The sequence below is a fragment of the Cynocephalus volans genome, chromosome X (genome assembly GCF_027409185.1).
Source record: "Cynocephalus volans isolate mCynVol1 chromosome X, mCynVol1.pri, whole genome shotgun sequence".
NCBI lineage: Eukaryota > Metazoa > Chordata > Mammalia > Dermoptera > Cynocephalidae > Cynocephalus > Cynocephalus volans.
Genome location: NC_084478.1, coordinates 55,990,421 through 56,015,617, shown reverse-complemented (window position 1 = coordinate 56,015,617; position 25,197 = coordinate 55,990,421). Strand labels below are relative to the sequence as shown.

General features: G+C 41.6%; 1 non-coding gene across 1 annotated transcript; it reads right to left on the bottom strand.

The window, feature by feature from the left end:
* Window positions 1-2,505: 2,505 nt before the first annotated feature.
* LOC134368773 (U6 spliceosomal RNA) lies at window positions 2,506-2,612 on the bottom strand. Its single transcript, XR_010022482.1, has one exon. It is a non-coding gene; the product is annotated as a U6 spliceosomal RNA (small nuclear RNA).
* Window positions 2,613-25,197: the final 22,585 nt, after the last annotated feature.

The window sequence follows — 25,197 nt, the reverse complement described above, 5'->3', positions numbered from 1 at the left end:
TTTTGCCTGTTTTTGAATTTTATATAAATAAGATTACACAGAAAATATTCTTTTGTGTCTGGTCTCATTTGCTGATCGTTATGTTTCTGAGATTCAGCCATGTTGTTGGATGTGAGCTACAGTTTGTTCATCTTTATGGCTGTACAGTAGTGTTCCATTGAATGAATATGTTAAAATGTGCTTGCCCATTCTATTGTTGATGAATATTGGTGGCTGTGAGTATGCTTATGTGTGCATGTATTTCTGATGGGTATAAATCTTAGACTGGAATTTCTAGCTCATAGTGTTATGCATATCCTCAACTTTTGTAGATAATGCTAAATTATTTTTGCAAATGTTATATTTTACACTCCCACTAGCAGTCTATGAAAGTTTCTATTGCCCCATATCCTTAGTATTGTCACTCTTAAATTTTAGCTATTCTGGTGGGTGTGTAATGGTATCTCCCTGTGGTTATAATTTCCATTTCCTTCATTATTAATAAGATTGAGCCCCCTTTTCATATGTTTATTTGAACTTTTTTGAAATGCTTGGTCAGATCTCTTGCCCACATTTCTACTGTCTTTTGCTTATTGATATGTTGGAGTTCTTTATATATCCTCAATAGGAGCTCTTTGTTAGAAATATGAATTGCAAATATCCTCTCCTGCCCTATAGCTTGCATTTTCACTCTTGTAATGGAGTCTTTTAATGAAGAGAAAATCTTAGTTTTAATGTGGTTACATTTACCAACCTTTTCCTTTCATGATTCGTGCATTTTGTATACTGTTTTAAAAAATCTTCCCCTATCCCAAGGTTACAAAGACATCCTCATATGTTACTTTCTAAAGCTTTATTGTTTTGCCTTTTACATTCAGGTATTTAATCTGCCTGGAATTGATTGTACTGTATGGTGTGAGGTAGGGATCAAGTTTCATTTCTGTAAATATAAGCATCCATTTGTCCCTACACATTTATTGAAAAGATCATCTCTTTTTCCACTGTCCTGCAAGGTTGCCTTTGTCACAAATTGTGTCCATATATGCAAAGATTTGTTTCTGAACTCTCTATTATGTTACATTGGTTTATTTTTTATCTTTTTACCAATTGTATACTGTCTTAATTACTTTCAATTTATAATAAGTCTTGATATGCAGTAGAGCAAGTCCTCCCACCCCATTCTTTAAGCATGTCACAGCTCTTTTTAGCCCTTTGAATTTCTGTAAAATTTTAGTTTCAATTTGTCAAGTTCCACAGACAAACAAATAAAAGAACCTGTTGGGATTTTGATTAGGATGGCATTGAATCTGAAGATCAATTTGGGGAGTATTTACATCTCTATGGTATTGAAACTTCCAATTGTTGAACATAGATATTTCTCATCTATCTAGTTTTTTAAAAGAAATTTCTCTCAGTAAAGTTTAATTATTTTCTGTAGGGGCAGTTTGTGCTCTTTTTTAAAAAAATTATCCCTGAGTAGTTGATATTTTCTGATACTATCATAAATAGCATCAAATTTCAGTTTCTGTTTGTTGTTCTATTCTACATACCCAGTAACATAATCTACAAATAATTTCAGTTTTGTTTCTTCTTTTCTAGTTCTTATACCTTTTATTTCTTTTTTTCTTTGCTTTTTTATCTTTTCTTTCTCTCTTTATTTTGCTTTGCTTCAATAGCTAGAACCACTGTAGGGAATCTTCAACTTTTTCCTGATCTCAAAAAAAAGCTTTTTATATTTTACTACGAAGCATAATTTTTCTATGTTTTTTGTAAATACCTTTAATCAGAATAAGGAAGTTTGCCAAGAGTTCTTATCAATAAACAAATGTTAGATTTTATGACTTTTTTTCTGCATTTGTATAGTGGGTTGTGTGATTTTCCTTCCCTTTTCTGTTTTTTTTTTTCATTGTACATGTTTGTGAGGTACAATTTGTTGTTTCAATACATGCATATATTGCACAATGATCTAATCAGAATAGTTAGCATATCTACCTCTTAAACGTTTATTATTTCTTTGTGGCTATAACATTTAAGATCCTCCTTTTTCCTGCCTCTGGTAACCACTATTCTATTCTCTATTTCTCTTTTTTTCTTTTTAATTTCTTTTTCTTAATTGACCCATGAAAATTGTATATATTTGTGGTGTACGATATGATATTTGGGTACATTCATTCTGTGTGCAATGGTCATAATGGTGCTTAATAAATCCATCACCTCAAACATTTGTCACTTGTTTGTGTTAAGAACATTCAACATCATCTTGACTAGCTGTTCAAAGATACACAGAACTTTGTTGTTAATTGTAGTATCCCTATATTACTATAGAACCCTACATCCCATTCTTCCTATCTCTCTAATATTTTGTATCCACTCACCACCCTCTCCCCATCGCCTCCTTCCCCTCCCCCTCCCTGCCACCATCTCTAATAACTACTGTTCTACTCTCTATTTCTATGAGATCAACTTTTTTAGCTTCCACATATGAATGAGAACATGTGGTATTTCTCTCTCTGTGCCTGGCTTATTACAAATATGGAATGCTTCATGAATTTGTGTGTCATCCTTGTGCAAGGGCCATGATAGTCTTCTTTGTATCATTCCAATTTTAGAATATGTGCTGCTGAAGTGAGTACCCCTCTTCTGTTAATATGGCAAATTCTATTGGTTGATATTCTACTATCAAAATAACTATTTCTGGAATGCGTAGTAGAGAAGGGAGACACTGAAGTCATCTGAGACCTCAAGACCAATTGTAGTAGCTAGTTCTATAGTTTATTTCACTAACCTTCTTCTTATAAGTTTTTCCAAGAAATGAAGCCCACCCAAATCCCGAGGAGCTGTTCCCCAAGCTTACTCTACAGAGCAAGTGGATCTGAATGGCACAAGGGGTGGGCTGTAGTGGATTCTGTGGAGTGCTGCCCAAATGTCCCACTTTTGAGACTGAAGCACTCTTTCCCCTGCTACTGGGAGTGTTGGCAGCTGAGAGCTGGCAGCTGAATCCCTCTCTAGAGATTGCTTTCAGCTGAAGATACCTGCCTCACCCAAGGTCATGTCCCCTTCCCAAGGGCAGCCCGTATCCAGTGACTGGTCAACATGGAATTCCAAAGGCTGGGCCCCCTCATCTCAGTTGAGGACAATTGTAAAGGACCATCTCAGCTCCAGGGCTCCCCATGGGGTCAACTGGGCCTTGGTTGCAACCGCATCACAGCTCAACTTCTCCCTCTGCCCAGTTCTGCATCCCTTATGTCCCTCAGGTATAAATCCTGACAGTGCTCCTCGATAAACTTCGTGCATGCAAATCTCTGTCTCAGAGTCAGTTTCCCAGGAAACCTGGCCTGTGACAAACTGTTTTACAGTAGTACTCTTGGGCACTACGCAAGTGAAATACTGGGTATAGTTGCAGTGGCTGAGGAGTTATTGCTTCCTTCCACACAGCTTTGAGGAATCCTCATGAGTCTGAAAAATCAACAGCAGTGACTCTGAAGGACACATTTCCATTGGCCTGTCTTCTAGTTACCCTGGGAGGCAGATTTTGCCATTGATCAATTAGACAATGCCACACTGACCCAGCTGCACTGTGAGGGTCCTGGCATTAATTATTTTACTTGCAGACCCCACACTTAGCCTAACCCCACAAGACAGACACATAGGGTAAAAATAAGTGAAAGATAGTTGCAGACAGAACACATTTAGACATCACACTTATTTATCTGTGTGGAGACAGCTGAGACCATTCTTGATGGATGGTCCCATGGTAATTCAGCAGGACTGGCTGTAAAAGTTGAATAGTGTGTGACATTTTGAGCAGTGAGAACACTGGCAAGTCTTATGGCTCATCTTTCCCGCAATCTCCCACAGAACGTTCTTAGTACACTGTACCAGACTTTTCATTTGCCCACTTGTCTGAGGGCATGGGGGAGGATGGCAACGGGTGGGATAAGGTTCCTGTCCATAAATCCTCTATATTCAACTGAGGCAAAGGCAGATCCATTAGCAGAGATAAGTGACTTGCAACGCCCGTGTTATATAAATCGCACGTTGAACACCTAAACATGTGAGAGCAGGGTTCTGAGGCTGGACAACGACCACAAAAAGTAATGTCTCTGAATTGGTCCTGCAAAATTCTTGGCCAGGATTTCATGGCCTTTCCTAAGCAGAAGGAGGTGCATTTGCTGAATATACTGCAAGTCCTGGCATGTATCAACAATATTGCTGTCATTCCAATATTAGAATCTGTTCTCATGGTTTCCTGTGAACAGTTCCCTGATATATGTACTGTGTCCAAGGTAACAATTTGACCATCTTTCTAGAATAATTACAGCTTTGGTGAGACTATATTGTGACAGATATAGTTACCAATTATTGATACACTGAAACTGGAGTTGACCTTCAGCTTGCATGCTCAACTCTTATGGAAAACAACTACAAATACTTGGCTCAACCCTGTCAGAACTCTATGAAATAGAGAACAGCAACAAAAACAGTGGGCATTATTTTACAAGTCAAAAGCTGGATCTGTGAAAGGATTTTTTAAAAGACAGATCTCTGGCAAGAGTTGTCAAGAATAAAAGAGAGAAGATGTGAATAAATAAAATACAGAAAGGAAAGGAAGGAATAACTACAGATGCAAAATTGAAGATTTTTTAAAAAAGCGTTATGAATAACTGCACTACTAAAATTGAAAACAAAAATGAAACAATATCCTAGAACTATATTAAAAATGCCAAAGTTTGCTCAAGAAGATGACTAATTCCAGGTCAACAAGTATAAAGAGATTGAAATAATAGTCAAAGACACCCCCTCCCTCAAAACTTCAGGCTCTGGTGGTTTTATAGGTGAGTTAAAATTTCAAATAAATACTTAATTCTGGGCTGGCTGGTTAGCTCACTTGGGAGACAGTGGTGCTCGTAACACCAAGGTCATGGGTTTGGATCCCCTAACCAGCCAGCCACCAAAACAAACAAACAAAAAAGAAGTGCTTAATTCCTATTTTGTACATATTGTTTCAGGGTTTAGACGAAAATTTAAAGCTGTCCAGCTCATTTTGAGACCAGTGTAATCTCTTTAAAAAAAATTTTTTTTATTACTATATTTATCATTACACAATGTAATCATTTTTTGTGGCCCTTTACCAATTTCTCACTAACCTCCCCACCTTCCCACCTCTTGTGGCCTCAGTTCTATACTGTCCTTTTGAGAGTTCAATGAATTACATTGTGTTGTTCTTTCTTTCGTCCTTTCTTTCTTTCTTTCTCTTTCTTTTTTGCTCCCACTTATGAGTGAGGACATGTGGTATTTCTTTCTGTGCCTGGCTTATTTCACTCAACATAATTTTCTCTTCTCTAAGTTCATCCATGTTGCTGCAAGCGGCAAAATTTCATTTCTTTTTATGGCTGAGTAGTGTTCCATTGTGTATATATACCACACTTTCTTTGTCCAGTCATCTGTCAATGGACATTTAGGTTGGTTCCAACTCTTAGCTATTGTAAATAGAGCTATGATAAACAGATATCCCTTTGACATGATGATTTCCATTCTTTTTGGTATACACCCAACAGAGGGATTGTTGGATCATGTAGCAGATCTATCTGTAGTTGTTTGAGGAACCTCCATACTGTTTTCCATGATGGCTGCACTAATTTACAGTCCCACCAACAGTGTAGAAGGGTTCTCCTTTCTCTGCATCCTCACCAGCATTTGTTATTCTCTGTCTTTTTTGATAATAGCCAGTCTAACTGGTGTGAGATGATATCTCAACGTGGTTTTGATTTGCATTTCCCTGATGCTTAGCGCTGATGGGCACTTTTCGTGTGTCTGTTGGAGACCAGTATAATCTTAATTTCAAAACTAGTTAGTGACAAAAATTTTTAAATACATACTTATAGGGCTTTTTCATTCATGAATACAGATGTACAAATCCCAAACCGAATGTTAGCTAACTGAATTCAATGGGATTTTTGAAAAATATCCATCATGATGAAATTTTATCCCAGAAATTCAACAATGGTTCAATATCAATAAACCTAGCAACCTAGGAGTATAAAGAAATTTTCTTAACTTGAGAAAGATTATGTATCAAAACCTACAACAAATATACTTGGAGAAACTTTAGATACATTCCCTTTAAGACTGTGAATAAGACGAAGATGTCCTCATCACTGTTACTGTTTAATATAGCGTGAAAGTCCTGGCCAATGTTAGAAAATGAAAGTAATTAAGAGGTTGTATTAGTCAGCATTCTCTAGAGAAACAGAACCAATATGATCTATGTGGATAGTGAGAGGAGTGGGGAAGAGAGAGAGAGAGGGAGATTTTAAGGAGCTCATGTGATTTGGGGAGCTGACAAGTCCAAAATATGCAGGGTAGGCCAGCATGCTGGAGACCCAGGGAAGAGCTGACATTGCAGCTCAAGTCCAAAGGCAGTCTGGAGGCAGAATTCCCTCTTTTTCAAAGGACGTTAGTCTTTTTTCTCTTAAGGCTGTTAACTGATTGAATGCAGCCCACCCACATTATGGAGGATAATCTATTTTATTCAAGGTCTACTGATTTAAATGTTAATCTCATCTAAAAATACCTTTGCAGCAACATCTAGACTGGTGTTTCACCGAACAACTGGGCACCATAGCCTAGCCAAGTTGATATGTAAAATTAACTATCACAGAGGTATAGTTTTCGGAAGGAAAAAGATGAAACTGCTATTTGCGAATGATATGATCATCTATATAAAAATAAAAATACAATTGACAAACTCTTAACTCTAATAGAAAATGTATATAAAGTTTCCAGCTAGAAAATGAACAAAAGTCAGTAGCAGTTCTTTACCCCAGAAATAACTAGAAACTATTAAATAATTACTATATGTAATAAAAATGGAATACCATTCACAATACCCACAAAACTATAAAGTGTGTAAATATTAACTTAATCGAGAATACACGAGCCCTCTCTGGGGAATACAGTGAGGTAACAGCACAAAGATGGATAAACTGACCAATGGAGAAGAATTGAGAATCTAGAACAGCCATGTTCAGTTCACCTGATTTATTACAGTGTGAAACTGTTGTGTACTGGAAAAAAGATACTATTTTACATAAATGGAACTCGGTTGATTTTATACCTAAATGGAGAAAAAAATGAATCTGGATCTGTATCTCACAGCATACATATAAATCAATTTGAGAAGAATTGCAGATATAAATAGGCAAGATAAAATAAAAAACCTTTTAGAAGAAGACATCTTCATGACTTGGTGTCAGAACACAAAAAAGCACTAGCTATGAATAAAAAGAAAAAAGAAGTTGGACTATTTGAAATTAAGAGAATAAAAAGGCAAAAGGCAACCTACAGAGTGAAAGGTATATTTTTAGTACGTATATTGAACAAAGGATTTCTACCCAGGCTATAGAAAAAAGTTTCACAAATGAATAAGAAAAAGACAGACAACCTAAAAGAAAAAAAAAGCAAAAGGCCTGAGCAGACACTTCACAAAAGAAGATACTGAAGTGGCAAGTAAATATATGAAAAGGTGCCTAACTTCATTAGGCATTTAGGAAATGAAAATTAAAACCACAAGGAAATACCACTAGACCCCCACCAGAATGGCTAAAATGAAATAGAGATGGAAAATACCAAGCATTAGCAAAGATGTGGAGCCACTGCAACGCTCACACTGTTCTGTGGGAGTGAAAATTGGTACAACCACTTTGGAAAACTGTCTGGCAGAAACTACTAAAGCCAAACATATGCATACCCTATGACCCAGTAGAAATGGATATACAAATGTATACAAATCTTTTGACATTTCACCAAAAGATGTGTACAAGAATTTTCATAGCAGCCCTGTTTGTTATAGCCAAAACCTGGAAACTACCCAAATGCCCATCAACAGTGTAATGAATAAATTGTGGTATAATTATATAATGGAACACTGTATAGCAATGAGAATGAACAAATATAGACAAATTTTACAAACATAATATTGAGTGAAAGCCATCAGACACAAGAGTACATAAAGTATGATTCCATTTGTAAGAACCAAAAAAAAACACACACAAAAAGGCAAAACTAATCTATGATGTGTATTGGATAAAAATGGGCAGGAGGAGGCCTTCTGGGGTAAGGGTAATGTTCTGTTTCAGTGCTGTTTTCGTTGTTTGGAAATTCATCAAATCACTCATGATTTGAGCACTTTTGTGTGTGCGTGTGCCATACTTAAATTAAAAGTTCAAACAAATTCTAGTTAAGAGACTTTTTTTTTTTTTTCAAACTACTCATGTTAGACCCAAGGTTTTGGAGATGAGCTACATGGAGCTGAGAAAAAAATTGGCATGCCAAATGGAAAAAATTAAAACTGCATCCCAATCTAACACCTTCAGTAAGTGGGGACCCTGTGGGTTAATGACCTGAATATGACAGTGAAAACTATAAAGTTAATAGAAGAAAATGTAGAAGAATATCTTTATGATCTGTACAGGCAGAGAAAGACTTTTTAAATTAAACTTCGAAGACAAAAACTATAAGGCGAGAGAGGAAATTTGATTACTTCAGAATCAAGGTTTTCTGTTTACTGAAGGACACCACAGACAAAGGGAATAAATATATGACCAAAATGGATGACAATGTTTTTAATCTCTAAAAGCAACAAGAGATAGCATGTCACATATAAAGAAAGACCTATAAATCAACGAGAAGAAAAATAGTATCCCCAATAGAAAACTGGGCAAAGAATATGGATAGGTAGTTTAGAGAAGAGAAACACACTTGAAGAGATGCTCAAAATCATTTGCCATCAGAGAGATGCAAATCAAAACAAAAGTGAGATACCACTTCTATATTAGGCTGCAAAAGTTAGCCAGCTGCATAATGCTAAGAGTTGGAGGGCTGTGGGACCGTAAGAGCCTGCTGGCATTGCTGGTACAAATGTAAAGCGGTGCAGCCATTCTGGTGAAGAAGCTGGCACCTCTGATGTAAATTAGGTAAACACATACCAGTGACCCAGCACATCCCCTCCTGGGTATGTATTATGTGCAAATTCAGAGGTCCACAGGGTGTATGTAAAAAGATCCTCAGTGCAGTGTATTTTGTGGTGGGGAGCAACGTGGGCTCCATCACGGAGGGAGTGTTTAGGTAAAACCTTGGGGTTGCCCACCACGGAGTGATCTGAAGCATTTAGGAGCAATACATATAGCCACACGGATGAATCTTAACGCTATGCTTAGTGAAAAATCTAACAAACAGAATGAGATATGTAACAGAGTAGACATAAATTTAAAATACACCAATGGAAAATGGATTTTAAAAATCATGGTATATTTATACAATAGAATACTAATCAGCAATAAAAAGAAACAAACAATTGATAACACGGATGCGTCTCAAAAACATCATATTTAACAAAAACCAGACACAACATAGTATGCACTATATGATTCTATGTCTATGAAATGTGAAAACAGACAAAACTAATCGACAGTGGGAAAAGTAGATTAGTGTTGCTTAGGGCAAGGGTGGAGGGAGAGAATTGACTGCAAACAAACACAAAGGAAATTTCATGGTCATAGAAATAATCTATATCTTCACTGGGTGTGGTTAAACAGGTATATACATTTCTCCAAACTCATCAAACTGTACACTTAAAATGGGTACAGGTTATTGTATGTAAATTACATATCAATAAAGTTGATTTTAAAAATAAAAGAAACACACATACATAAAGCAATGCACATTTTCTAAGAGATTTTGACATGGGAAAACTGCTAATAAGAGATTGTCTACTCACCTTATGTATTAGTTGCTCAGGCTACTATAACAAATTACCACAGACTGGGTTGCTTAAACAACAGACATTTATTTCTCACCATTCTGGTGGCTGGGAGGTCGCGCGCGTGCGTGCGTGCGTGCGTGCGTATGTGTGTGTGTGTGTGTGTGTGTGTGTAAGGACACTAATCCCACCTGGGGGCCCCATCCTCAAGACCTCATCTAAACCTAATCACCTCTTAAAACCTCACTTCCTAATACCATCTCATTGGGGGTTAGGGCTTCAATATATGAATTTTGAGGGGACACATTCAGTCCATAATACCCTAGAACACAGTTATAAAGAAAGTAAAGTCTTACCTGGCTAGCCATAAATCCTGTGCTCATTTAACTCCTGCCCTCAGTCCTGCTATCAGTTCCTGGCCCCGGCCTGGTGGATCTGAGGACCATGATGCCTCAGGTGGATCATGAACCTGTCCCCCATCCCCCTGAATCTTTCAGATGAATATAGGCATTGCCTGGTGACAGGGCTAGAATAATAGGACTGGTTTTGCACAGGTGAGGTAGGACCCCCATCTTCCCAGGATTTTCTGCTTTTGACCTAAAAAGTTTCTCCTTTAATTGCTGTGCCACCTGGGGCTGGGATATCACTAATGGAGCCCAGCCTTGGGTCACACTACGTGCCCTGAGTTCAGGTATATTAAGAGGTTCTGTCAGATCAACCTGCATAAGTTGCTGAACATGTGTCACCCCTATGCATCAAAGCCCTCCCCAGACTGCTGACCCCATCTGGGGTATCTCCATTTCTGAACAAGGCTCAAGTCTTCTGACTCCAAGCCTAGCATCCTTTACTTTACCCAACAGCCGTCTCCCTATGATGACAGACACAATTTCCAGGACACAGACTGACACCAAACAGCAGAAACGACATAGGCCTTGAAACCAGAGGTGAGATGAAATCCCAGCTTGCTAGCCTTGGGCAAGTTTTTTAACCTTTCTGAGTGTTAATAGAAAAATAAGATCAGCCATTAGTAAGAAAAAAATGAAGACTGTGAGTAAACAAACCCCATTCAGGGGACCTGTTTAGAGGAAGGAAGTAAGACAGTGTTGCCATTATGAAAGCTTAAACCTAATCAGCTCTCTGGGGGGTCTGTGTTAGTCAGAGCTTTCATGCAAGGGTAGGCTGAGAGCCCGGACTTCCTCAAGCCTAGAGAACAGATTGCATGAAAAAGAGAAAGAGAAGCAATAGGATAGATATATATATACATAAATATAGCAAGAGAGAGAGGGAGAGTAAGAGAGCAAGAGAGAGAAAGACAGAAACAGAGACACACACAGAGAGATTGATTAATTATAAGGAATTTGCTCACAGATTATGGGGCTGGCAAGTCCAAAATCTGCAGTGTGGGCAGATAGGTGGAGACCCAATGCTGCAGACGAAGTTCAAAGGCAGTCTGCCAGAGAATTATTCCCTCTTGCTCCAGGAAGCCAGTCTTTCTGTTCTATTCAGGCTTTCAACTGATTGGACAAGGCCCACCCACATTATGGAGGGCAATTTGCTCACTGATTTCACTGTTAATCTCATCCAAAAACACTCTCCAAGTTGACACATAAAATTAACCATCACAGGGTCTGCTTAAGAAAGAATCTGCTGGCAGAAGGGATCTCCTTAAGAAGAAAGTGCATGACATTTATATATGGGGAGCTTAGAGAGATCATGTGTAGCTTGGGACCAGCACTGCTCAGGGGAGCAGATGCCCTGACCTCCAAAACACTTGGGCTTGTCTAGGGAGGCAGATGGAAATGAGTAACTCAGGCACAAAACCTAAAACTATCTCATTCTCCTGCCTTGACTAATCTCACACCCACCAAGCCAACTTCTGACCTGTTTGGCTTGCTTTCTAGCTTTGCCTAGAACTAGGATTGCCAGATTTAGCAAATAAAATACATTACTTATACCAAAAGAGTATTCATTGTTCACCTGAAAAGCGTATTGAACTGGACATCCTGTATTTTATCTGGAAACTTGAACTACAGGGAAGGTTTGCTGACAACTGAGTGCCAGAACCTGGTCCTCCTGAGGTTTCTAGAAAAGCACCTAGCCTGAGCTGGCCAACCCCATCAGCACACTCTGTACTCACTGCAATCGCCTATTTGTCGTTCGCCTCCCAGGCTGCGCAGCCCCTTAAAAGCAAGGACTGTGTCTTGCCCACCACTGAATCTCAGTGGTGCCTGGTATAAACAGTATTTATTACTATGTCTGCATTTTATTTTTGAAGTACTTCCACCTGAACGGTGTGATATTATGTCTGTGTTAGTTAAAACTCCAATTCCAGGGGCAGTCATTTTGCCCTCATCAAAACTCCCCTCTTCAACTAGTCAGCCAGCTTCGAATCAGAGAGGCCACATCCAAGTGCAAGATCACAAGGGCTTCATCAATACCTGAGGCTTTGCTAACTGGCAAAGTGAAAGTCAGAAACGGGTTTTCATTGATGAAATTGGTGACTTGTTAATTAGCCTGATGAATGTTAGACATAGACTCTTGCTGGTGATTTTATATGTTTTCAGGATCTATAGATTTGCTTAAAATGCACTCAAGATACTCTTCACCTTTATATGAAAAAGTTATAAGAATCTAGCAAGGCCTGTGCCTTGCACCTTAGAGATGGCATCTGAGGTTTGATTCAACCTTTAGTTTTGGAAGATTTCTGGTTCTCTGATGCTTCTGGTATGTTGCACCTACCTCAAATGGAGCTTTCATGCAAGGGTAGGCTGAGAGCTGGGACTTCCTTGAGCCTAGAGAATAGACTGCATGAACTGTTTTGTGCTGGGTTGCTAATGAATGCTTGTTTAATAAACATGCTAGAATTTGGTCAGAGACTTGCTTTTGTGTGAACTGCTGGTGAATTGTTGGGGAGGGGTTAGCTAATCCTCACTCACCTCAAGATTGTTTGGACATGTGTCTGTTACTAAGAGATTGTCTCTGAGCTCCACACCCACCCTTCTTTATGATGCTGGGGCTGGGACTCTGCAAAACATATTTCAGCTTTGCCAGGTGCTCCCTGATATGCTCTACCCATAGGAAATGCTAGAAGAAAATGCAAGGCTAGAGGATGAAGGGACTTGTTTTTTCCTTTGGGCTTCTCCTGGCTTTCTGTTGGCTTCTTGGGGCTTCTTCCTATTAGCGTCCCGATCCTGTGAGCGGCACCCCCCACACCATGCTTCTTCACTCTGGCGACAGCACTTCCTTCCTGCAGCAGCAGCTGAATCCGGTTTGCAGTTTTTCTAAAACCCACAGAAACAGCCTCATCACCTCCTACCTCAGAGACACCAGCTGGCCAGCATCCCCTCTGCAGAGGTCTGGGTCCCAGCTCTATGGCGTCCCTCCTCTGAGATCAGAGACACCATCACCAGCCAGCAAGTGCCTCTTCCTCAGGCTTCTGAGCTTCTGCCCCATGTGATCCCTCTTCCAAGCTCCTAGGTTTTAATAATTCCAACTTTTTCCCCTTTGTCCTCCCAGGGGTGTTAGGTAGCCGCTTCCTGAAATTGCTACCACCACGATACCTTAGAGTTTTCTTTTTGCTTTTTTGCTTCTTCAGTGACTAGTTAATAATTCCTTATGCCTAGCTAACAATTCTCTATATTAAATTCTCTCTGTTAAAACAACTGGTGTGGTTCTTGTCTCCTGCCTGATACAGGAGGCTATGTTAGATTCCAGAAAGAACTTTAGGGTCATGCATGACCAACTTGGCTTAGGTGAGCACTCAATAAATATTTATGGAATAAATACATGAATAAATGACTGGATTACTCACTGTAAATTAATAATGACTTCCTGGGGTTTTATATCAATCTCATGTGATTTTAATTAACATGAGTCCATTCCCAGAGCCATCTTGTTTCTGAAGGAGAGTAACAATCAGGCCTAAAAAGAATAAGATACATAAAGTTTAAAGGAATAACAAGTACCCAAGCAGGGCCACAGCAGGGGTAAATGCACCCACTGGAGTCCTGATCCAGCTATTTTCAGAGTTCAATCAGTTCTGCACTGGAGACTTCTCACCTAACCTAAAAGTCCACTTGCCTTTGGCCCGGACACCAGCTTCTCTTTGATCTCACTCTTCTCTAAGCTAGAACCATCTGGGCTCTCCTGGGGGAAGCCAAGAGGCACCTTTGTTCCTTAACCCTTCACCCCATTCAAAAAAGTTAACTGCTATAGATATTTAACCTCTCCAGAAGACATCACTCATTCAAGGGGAGGGGCTGGCGGATAATGGAGAGGCTGCAGAATGGCCCCAGATTCTGCAAGCACTGGAGGCCTCCACCAGCAACTGTCCCTCCCTAAGCCCTCAGCCCTGGACCTCTCTGCCTTTCCCCACAATGGTTTCACTTGCATAGATGACTCCTGAGCAAATCGCACATATTAATTCGGCTTAAGGAACTAGGGGCCATTACTGTTCCCAGTGAATATTCAATAGGGATCTTCAGGGTCTGAGCCCAAAGGAATGAGATAGTGAATTACCTCCCACCTCCTAGGCAAATACTGCAGGTAATTCCTGTAGCAGACACTGTCATTGCTGGACCCATATCCCCTAGGCCCACCAGGAGGGAGGAAGGTCATCTGCTGAATCAATGGCTTCTGAGTTCTGTTCTCCACTTTGTAGCTGTGGACCTTGGGCAAATCCCTATATTTTTCTAAACTTCAGTGTCCTCAGCTGAGAAATGGGAATATGAACACCTACTTTGCAGGGCTATTGTGAGGACTAAATCTGATATATAGAAATATTTTGTAGACTACAAAGCATTATCCAGATATTACTGAAGGGCAGAGAGTAGTGGACAATAGTGTGAACAATTTGGTGGAGTCAGAAAAGCACAAAGTCTGTGAAAGCGACAGTGAATCAGGGAATCAGGGTGACTAAGGCACAAAATCTATGTGTGGCAGTTAATTTTACATCTCAACTTGACTGGGCTAAGGGATGCCTAGATAGCTGATAGGACATTATTTCCAGACGTGTCTGTAAGGGTGTATCTGGAAGAGGTTAGCAGTTGAATTGGTAGACTGAGTAAAGAAGATCTGTCCTCACCAGTGTGGGCAGGCATCACCCAAACCCCTGATGGCCTGAATAGAACAAAAAGGTGGAGGGAGGGCGAATTACCTTACCTCTCTCTCTCCTTGAGCTGAGACATCATCTTCTCTTGACCTTGGACAGCAATGCTCCTGGTTCTTGGACCTTTGGACTTGGACCAAGACTTACACCATTGGCTTTACTGGGTCTCCAGCTTGCAGACAGCAGATCATGAGAGTTCTTAGCCTCCATAATTCTATGAGCCAATTCCCACAATAAATCTCCTCATATATATAATATACAGGATATATGTATATCCTAGGCTGGCCAATTAGCTCAGTTGGTTAGAGGTCAGCTTTATAACCCCAAAGTCATGGGTTTGGACCCCTGTACTAGCCAGCTGCCAAAAACTAAATAAATAAAAGGATATGTGTATGTGTATATATCCTATTGGTTTTGTTTCTCTGGAGAATCCTGACTAACACACTATGGAAGAGAGGTGTCACAGGTTGGGCACTCCAGAAGCAGATGATGGGATGGCTTTGGAAGTATAAGATGTGTATTAGGGATCCAGTCCTGTGACAAGAAGTGGGGGAAGGCAGGATAGGGCAATCCTGAAGCTGAACTGTGATGTGAGCCCAACATAGCCTCGGCCAACCCAGGGGAGAGCTCTGGAGCAAAGATCACCCACCAGAGTTTTCCTGCGATAGGCCAGACCATTACTTCCTTTTTACAATTTCTACTAAAAAGCATGCCTTTCCACTCAGTCACCAGGTGTGGGCTGCTCTGGGGAGGGCGTGACCTGGAGCGAGGTGGCTCTCTGCAGCTGAGGCAGACTAGAAGAGCTGACGGCTGGGCGCTGTCTGCTCTCTGCACACCCCTTGAATGAGTAACAAGAACTTCCTTGAAGGGGAATCCAGTGACATCTGTGTCTACCACAAGAGAGACAGGCGATAGTACTGGAAAAGTCATCATTCCAACCATGAATTGATTCAGTTATTCATTAAGGCAGACAGACACAGCCAGCCAGCGAACAAGTTATTATCAAGGACCTACTCTGTGCCAGAGATTAAACTAGGAGCTGTAGAAAAACGCAAGGACAAACCAGACCAGAACCGCCAAGCCTGGGATTTCCCCAGAGCAGATCCTGAGATAGGAAGTTGAGTGGTAGGTAGTTCAGGCTTTATTTGGGAGGCGCGAGGAACACCAAAAGGGAAGTAGGAAGTGAGACAGGGAAGGAAAGTCGGCCAGTGAAGGGTGGGCTTTGCTGGCCACCACTGAGGGAACTGGAGCTCCTTCCCACAGAGAAACTCTGTGTAATGATGTAGAGCACGGGCCTCAGCGTTATCCGCCCAAGGGGCAAGGGAGCTGGGTATTTATACACCGACTCCCATCAGTCATTGATTGAGAGCTGCTCTCAGGAGGCATTAAGTCCCTGGAACTTTCAGCCTGCCCTGGGCTGCTGGGCACAGAAGGGGTAAGTGCCGGAAGGCCATGGGGTACGGGAAGGGGGACACCAGCGGTGGGTACTACACTCACATCAAACACTTTACAGTCTTGTGGGGGAGACTGCCCCTCAGAAAACAGCCTGACAAATGTAGTGACACAGGCATGCTTGGAACACAAAGAAAGCCCTGATCTGAGAGGTCTCCTAAAGGAGGTGGCCTAACACACGAGCTGAGTCTTAAAAGGCAGGAAAGTGTTGGATTAGAAGAAGGGGCCAGGACAGAGTGTCTGAGGCTCTGACAGCTGGGCTGCTTCAGGAGTTTTCAAGTCATCTAGGGTGGCTACATATGTCATCAAGCATGTGAAAGAGGAGGAATGAAGAAATAAGGTAGCGAAAGAAGGTGGTGCTAGATCACCAGAGCCTGAATGAGGCTTTCTACTTCTTACAGAAGGATTGGGGAGGCTTGCTAGGATTGTAAGCACAGGTATGTCATGAATCTGATATACTTTCTAGAGAAATCCCTGTGGCTGCAAAGCAGAGAATGAATTTGAGGGGACAGGACTGAGGGCAGGAAGCTTTAGAGAGAAATTGCAAAGCCTGAACACAGGGAAGTGGCCATGAAGAGACAGAGAAGGTGACAGAGTCAAGAGAGGTGAAGAACGCACAAGGCCTAATGGCCAACAGGAAGAAGAGCCCTGGAGGGGCGTCTATGCCAGTCATGAGTCCCCATCCAGAGCGCTAACTAAACCTCTCAACTTTCTACCATACCTGGAACGAGTGTTTACCTGGAGCAAGTTAATCAAAGCAAGGAGCTTTTCATAAGATCTACTACAGCAAGATCACAATCATAAACTGTGAATGGATAACTGAGGTACAAGTACCAGGCCTGTGTTATTACCCTGAGAACATTCCATGCCTAAAGTCAGGCAAAGGGCCAAACGTCTTCATTTAAATCCATTTCAATGAGAAGATTCACAACTTACTTTTCAAGGTACTCAAACTATGATAGGATTATTAGTGGGTTGAGGTAGTCTTTCTGGGCTGGCTGGTTAGCTCAGTTGGTTAGAGCATGGTGTTGATTACACCAGGGTCCAGGGTTCAATCCCTGTTACCAGCCAGCTGCCAAAAATAAAAATAAAATAAAAAAGCTAGTCTTTCCAATTGGTGCTCATTGTGTCATTTTTAGTTCCTTTTTTTCTCCAGTGACTTTCTGATCCTTATGTTCTGCTAAACTACAGTGTTTTGGTTGCTGTGCTCTTGTTATTTTCCTAATAGACACCAAAGCAATCCACATCTTATTCAGGTAAGGTAGGAAACAAAGATGTTCATGGTACAAAATGTTCCTATCTCTCCAACAACAGTGCTAGACTCTGATATATTGGTAAGATAAAGGCCTCAAAAATAAATACTACCCTGGAAGTTGCGCACACCCTTTCTACTTATATCCCACTGGCCAGAGTGAATCATATGGCCGTATCTGGCTGCAAGGAAGGATGAGAAATGTAATTTTTATTTCAGGTGGCTGTGTATCTAGCTAAAAAACTCGGCCATTGTTTTAAAGAGGAAAAAGGGGAGAAGGGACATTGTGGAGCAACTAGAAGTCCCTGCTGTATTAGTTAGCTATTGCTGCCCAACAAACCACCCCAAAACTTGATAGCTTAAAACAACTATCTTTGTGTTTCTCATAATTCTGTTGGTCAGGCCTTTGGAGCTGGTGTGATGACTCATCTCTGCTCCTCATGATGTTGGCTGCAGTATCTTGGCTGGGGCTGGAAAACCCAAATGGCTACACCCACACATCTGATGGCCAGTTTGGGGTAGCTCCAATGACTGGGGCTGACTGAGATGGTTGGATCTTCTCTCTTGTCCTGGAGTTGGCAGGGTTCACTACAATGTATGGGGGCTTGGTTCTCTTCCAAGCAGCTTCTCTCTCCAGCAGGATAGCCCAGGCTCCTTAATTTACATGGTGACTAGAAGTCCACCCTGGGGCAAAAGCAGAAGATACAAGGCCTCTTAAGGCCCAGACTCAGATGTCCACCTCCCCCCTACCCCAACACACACATGTCACTTCAGCTGCATTCTATTGATCAAAGCAAGGGCCAAGCCCAGCCCAGATTCAAAGGGTGGAGAAGTAACTCCACCTCATGATGAAAAGAGCTGCAAAAAAACATTGCAAAGGGGTGTGAACTCTGGAAGACATGATTCATTGGGGGCTGTTTTAAGAATCTATCACAGATGCAGTTGGGGGTAAAGTCTGATCATTTTATACCACTTACCACTGCCTATAAGCCAGCCAGAGATTGAGCATTTCTTTTTGAATTCCATCAAGTAAATACTAGTGTCTTGATTTGGATGCATGTGTACAGCACAGGGATCTGAAAGAAACCAAGAATTAAACACAAGATTAATTCTTGTACTTTTTCTACAGCATATCTTTCAAAAAAGCAGCAGTCCATTTAGGATACAGAAGGCTGGTAAGAGCATTGTGCCCAACCTTACAACAACAAAAAAGCTAGATGATATGCAAATCACACCTTTCCTTGAACTTACCAGAGAGCTGAAGTCACAGGGCTACCAACCAAACTAAACTGTAAGGAAAGATAAGTCCCTCCAAGGAGAGATGGGCAACATGCAAGATCAGATGGGTAATTTTGGTAAAGAGAATAAAACTATAAGAAAGAATCAAATGGAAATGCTAGAAATGAAAAGCACTACTGTGCCTTTGATGGGCTCATCAAGAGACTGACACAGCTGAGGAAAGAATCAACAAATTTGAAGATAAGTCAATGGAAATTACCCAAACTGAAACACAAAGAGGAAAAAAAAAAAAGAATGGGGGGTGGGGAAACAGAGCATGAAAGTGCATGCTGTGGGACATTATCAAGCAGTCTACCATACACGTCATTGGAATTCCAGAAGGAGAAGAAAGAGTACAAGGCAGGAGAAATATTTGAAAAAAAAATGGATGAGGATTTTCCAGAACTAATGGCAGACACCAACCATGGATCTACAAAGCTCAAATAAGACCAAACAGGGTATTAAAAAACAAAACAAACAAGCAAAAAAGGAATCCTAGGTATATCATAGTTAAACTGCTGAAAACCAAAACCAAAGAGAAAAATCATGAAGTCAGCCGGAGAGAAAAGAAACATTACCTATGGTGGAACAAAGATAGGAATTATGGCAGACTTCTCATCAGAAACCATACTAGTCAAAAGACAGTAAAATAACATCTTTGAAATGTTAAACAACAACAACAACAAAAGAACATGTCAACCCAAAACTCTTTACCCAGCAAAAATATATTTCAAAAGTAAAAAAGAAATACTTTCTCAGGCAAACAAAAACAGAGAATTCACTGCCAGCAGAGCTGCTCTACAAGCAATGTTACAGGTAGAAGGAATATGTAATACAGAAACTTGGATCTACACAAGTAAATGAAGAGGGCTGGAAATGGAACAAATAAAGGTAAATAAAAATTTATTTTAAAATGTTTAAATTGCTCTAAAAGATAACTGCCTAAAGTCGGCATAGCAGCAACACATTGTGTGTATAGCATTTGTAAATGTAAAATGTGGGACAGGAGGGAGGAATTAGGAGTACACTTGAATAAGGTCTTTATACTCCATGTGAAGTGGTATAATTTTATTTGAAGGTAGACACTGATTTAATTAAAGACGTATATTGTAAACCCTAGGGCAACCATTAAACACATTTTAAAAACGTTAGATGCCTTAACATACTGTGATGGACTCAGTAACTAAGCATCGTCGTTCCCGCTTCTATGCTCTCTGTGAGGAAAATGGAGTTAGTTTAGTCAGGACCTCTTGCCTCATATCCGGCTGGGTATGAGTCAGCATATCTGTGGTAAACAAGTTACGTAAGAGTAGTGTTAGTGCGCATGTGCGCCCATGTACCCCTTGGCTCGTTGCCACTATTGTGTACTTTTGGTATAAAAGACAAGGGCTTCGAACTGCTGGTGGTGGAGCTCGCGTCTGAAATAAAGCATGTCTGCTTTGCCAGCGGCTACTTTGTTTTTCTTTCGCTTACCTGACTCAGGACCTGCACAGGACTGAGTAGTGGGGTCTGTAACCCAGCCTGACACTCTCCCATGTATTGCTTCCAGCATCTGGAAGTTTGTGAACTACATTTTCCAGTCTTCCTTGCCAAATGGGTTACAAGTTAGATTCTACCCGTGAGACGTATAGTTGATTCTTGCTGTTCACAGTGCTTACGTTCTATAAAGTTGCTGCAAACACTGAGATAGTGAATACTAAACCATTGCTCCTAGGGGAAATACAGAGTTAGGTTCCTGCAAGCCTCTGGTCACAATATTTTTGTGAACCAACCAATACATACCTTTGTTTTGTGTTTGTTTCTGTTTAAAGACACCTTATTTAATGTTTATTTTCGGTACGTTAACATTGAATTCAACAGCCAACAGCTTTATAACTCGTGCCTGAATGAAGCTTACCTACACATATTTTCTCTGTAAGGCACATCATAGTCTTCTTGCACTTAGGAACACTACACAGCTATACCTAGGGGCCACTTAAAACAGCAAAATCTCCAACAAAAAGCACAGAAATCTCAAAAAGATGGCACTAAACAGACTGCTAAAACGACGCTTGTTTATAGTAGGAGAGTTGAAACTAGCAGGCAGAACGGCACCTTGTTTAGCCTCAGCTGGGAACGTGTACTTTAGGTGACTCAAGTTTTTCACTGCTCTGTCCTCAAGTGACTGCGAATGCACCTTAAGTATTGATTCGGAGGTTACAAATCAGTTTTGGCAAGTAGGTGAACTTTCAAATACGGAATCCACAAATGATGAGGATCGACTATACTTGTACTATACCCAGAAGGCCAAAGAGGCAAGAAGCCACGATGGTTCTTGCTTCTCCAGCATTGGCAGCCCACACAAAGGGTACAGTAAGTGGCACCTTTTGGGGCAACCTCCAGGCACATTACCAAGAATCACCTATCTTGGTCACACAGGCTGGTATGCTCCTCACTGTACTTCCTGAGGCTCTGGAAGTGTAGGGGAAATCTGAGAGCTGGTATCAGCTTTCCTAGACCTTTGCTTTTCCAGATCTTCCAACTGTTTTGTAAGTACCTAATCTTCAGTATTATATCCCTTCCTATCTAAAATTCTGGGTGCCATCTGTTTTCCTGACCAGATCCTGACTAATACACATTCCCTAAGAAAACATACAACTTGGAGGAAGATTGAATTAAATATTAAATGTCCAACTCAGTACAGGTTGTCACAGCTCAGGATTTGCCGGGAAGGCTGGGTGTGACCTAATTCAAGCTCAAGGGCTTTGCTTGTCACTTTGGCCTCTTTATCATGGAGGGGCATGCGACAACAGAACAGCTTTGTCTTCAAAAGTGCTGACCCACTTCCTATTTATATTTTCCAGCAAAAACTCTTATCATAGGCCGCTAAGACACTGCAACAAAGATTTGTGTGCAAGTGATTTATAAAGGAAGTGCTTCCAGGAGAAACCAGTAAGGGAACAGGGAAAACAGGAAGGGGAAGGGAAGAAGCCGAGTGAGGGTGCACACTCAGGGGGGTCCCAGCTTCCGTCTAATCCTGCAGCAGAGCTCTGGAGTGTAAATCACATTGTAGTGCTCACCCGACCCAGCCATGGGAGCTGGGCTTTCATGCTCCCACCATTGGCTAAGGGCCATCCAAATTTCCAGATATGGGTAACATGGCTCTAGTAGCCTGAGGGCAGGCCTCTGAAGCGGGTCACACATGCAGGCTGCTAGCGGCAAAAGCAGAGATGTCAGGGAAGAGGCACGCAAGAATAGTGTCTTCTTCACCCTTTCTTTCATGAAATGGAGAAAAGGCAGGACAGCAGGGTGACTAAGCCCCAAGACTCGAAAGCCACTCTGATTTGGGTTTAAATCCCAGCTGTGACAGTGACTAAGTTGACCCCTGCTATCCATTTTTCTTAATATAGAAGCCCCGATGGTTAGCTGGGCCCATGGCTGCTCCAAATCAAAGCCATATTTCCCAGCATCCCTAAAAGCCATGTGTAGCCAATGTGAGGTGAGCAATAGTTTGGGGTGTGACTTTCATGAGTCATCTTTAAAGAGAGGGAGGCCCTTCTTTAACCCTCCTCTCTCCTGCTGCTTGGAGTGTGGTGCTGAGGGCCAGTACACAGCAGCTATCTTGAACCATGAGGCTGAGCTAGGATGGCCAGATGTAGCAAATAAGAATATTTTATTTTTACTTAATTTTCATTTACTTGTTTGTAATTTTTAATACTTTAAAAAATTTAAGATTATATTTAATTGTTCAATATTGCGTGGGATATACTCCTACTAAAAAAGATTATTTGTTGTTTTTCTGAAATTCCAATTCAGCTGGGTGTCTTGGCAACCCAAGGCAGAAGCCATGTGTTGAAGATGGTGGAGTAACAAGACAGAAGGCACTTGGGTGGCCGATGATTATGGAGCCGCTGTGCTGGAGTTAGACTACCTACCTCCAAACTTTTTTTTGTAAGAAAGAATACCTATCTTGTTTAAGCCTTGTTAAAATGAGAGGTTTTTCTGCTGTCTCTGGCAGCTGAACCCAATCTAATAGCAGTAGCCCTGCCACTAACTTGTTAGGTGACCCCAGGAGAGTTACCCAACCTCAAGACTGATATCCATTATAAGGGGGTGATCATAATCTGCACCTCAGAAGACTGCCATGAAGATTAAATGTTGCAAGCACTTCAAGCAGTCAGACGAGGCTGGCAGGCCTCCACAGGCGTTCCCTGGGACTGGTTCAGTGGGAGGCCTCCGTCACTTGTGAATGGTCCCCAGCACACCCCTCTCCCAAAAGCGTCCCTGCACAGTGTCCCGGATCGCCTGTCCACCCTTAAAGACCACAGTTGGTCTTCTCTGAAGGTTGAACGTCTCCAGATCTACACAACTACCATTTGGCATCAAGCATTGCCCCCTTAGGAAGTGGCTCCTCAACTTATTTCCTCTCTGTCAGTTTTGTGGGGATTAAAGAAATCAAAAAACAAACAAACAAAAAACTGACTGAATGTGAGTGTGCAACATGAAGTCTTCAACAGATAAGTCTTTCTATCTTTACTTAGAATTAGACACAAGAGAAAAACTGCTAGTGCGTTCTCACCTTCCGTCTAAATTTAGAAATCTGAAAATATTGTTCATTATGCCAGATATTTGGTGCCTTCCTTGTGGGCCTGGAGGTTGAGAATTAAATCTCAACACTTGCTTGCATGAGAAAAGTGTATGGAACATTAGACAGCAATCCCCAGGGACGTGAGTACTTACAGGACAAGATTTTTCCTGCAAAGGGGAACCAGCCAAATCAGTGTAGGATCGCAGGCTTTGCAGCCACTTGCTCAGTCCCCTGGGCTGCCTGCAGGCATCTATTTCCAATATTTGTACTGGTCCTATGCACAGGCCCATTCAAAGTCATACAAATTCTGTCCAAAAGGCAAGGAGAGAGCCCACCCAGATCTAACAACTTGTAGATTTCCTCCTGTCCCTGTATTCTAATGGCCTGATTAGCAATTCTATTGTATTTAATTTGCACCCTGGGTAATTCACTGTCAGCCAGAAGAGCCATCAGCTTGAAAAATGGCACCAAAATTAAAAACCAATAGTCAAATTTCAGTTGGAATGAGCTCTCCTGGCATAATGAAGAAGTGGAATTAACGAGAGTCCAGCTCACTAGGTGCAAACATTTTAGTTACTAACATGCTGCCAGGAGTTTGAGCCCTGGTCTTTCTGCATCATGAAAAACAAGCAGCCAAGTTAGAAAACTGAGAATGAAAAATGAATTGGTCCAATTAAACAGTCAAGCCAAGTGCTGTTTGCCATCTCCTAGCCCACTGTGATGGCTTTAAACATACCTGCAAGTTCTTTGAGAGGCCTCCCGTGACTGGCCTTCCTGATTCACAGCAAAGGAATAGAATATGGCAGAAGTGATGCTGAGGGATAGGTCATAAAAGGCAATAATAAAAGGCAATACAGCTTCTGTCTGGTTCTCTTTCTTGGAAGCCTTGAGCTGATAAGAAGTCCTGCTGTCCTGAGCTGCCATGTTGGAAAGGCTGTCTGGGGAAAGTACCCAGAGATAGAGAGGGAGGCCCAAAGAGCCCTAGCCATTTGAATCTTCTCAGCTCGGGAGTCAGAAATGTGAGTGAAGGAGCCTTTGAGATGACTCCAGCCCTAGGCACCCAAGAGACCCCTAGTGAGGACTGCCTGGCTGAGTCCCGTCAATCCCCAGATTAGTAAGCAATGTAAGTCATTGCTGTGGTTTTTGGAGTGGTTTGTTATGCAGTAATGGATAAGAACACCCAGCATCCCTCAGTCTTCCTGTTTCTGCCTCTTGGTGCCATCTGAGGCCCACAAGGATCACTGGTCAGTGGCACCCATCCCAAGTCCAGCCAAACCTCCAGTCTACCCACAGTCTCTACTAGCCTTGCCCAAGACTGAGCAAATGAGCCAGGATTCACAGGAACAAATTCACCCCCTACTCCTCCCCACTTCTAGAATTTTCCCCCACCTATATGCCAAGGAGAAGTGCCTCCCCCATTTGGGAGGCATACCCTGGTTTGGGTAATACTGGAGGAACACATGGCTTGCCTCCAACTTAAAGATCATGGCCAAGCTCCTGTCCCTAAAGCCCCAACTGTTAGCAGCTAGGACAGCTCCCCCACCCCCGACTTTGAGTCTCAAAGGTAATGTCATAAAGAGGCAGGGACAATGGTTCCATGGTGGCAACCTCAGGGGTCCAGCAATGACAGTGTCCTACAGACACTGTGGCACAGGGGGCTAATAAGTCTCCTCTGCACCTGTCCCCCGCAACCGACCAGAGTGTTCTTGGCTACCAGTTCTTGGTAGCAGTTCCTGCTACCTTCCCTCAAGTCTGTGGACTACCTCGCAGCCTTCCAGAAATCCCTTTCCTCTTGAGGTCAG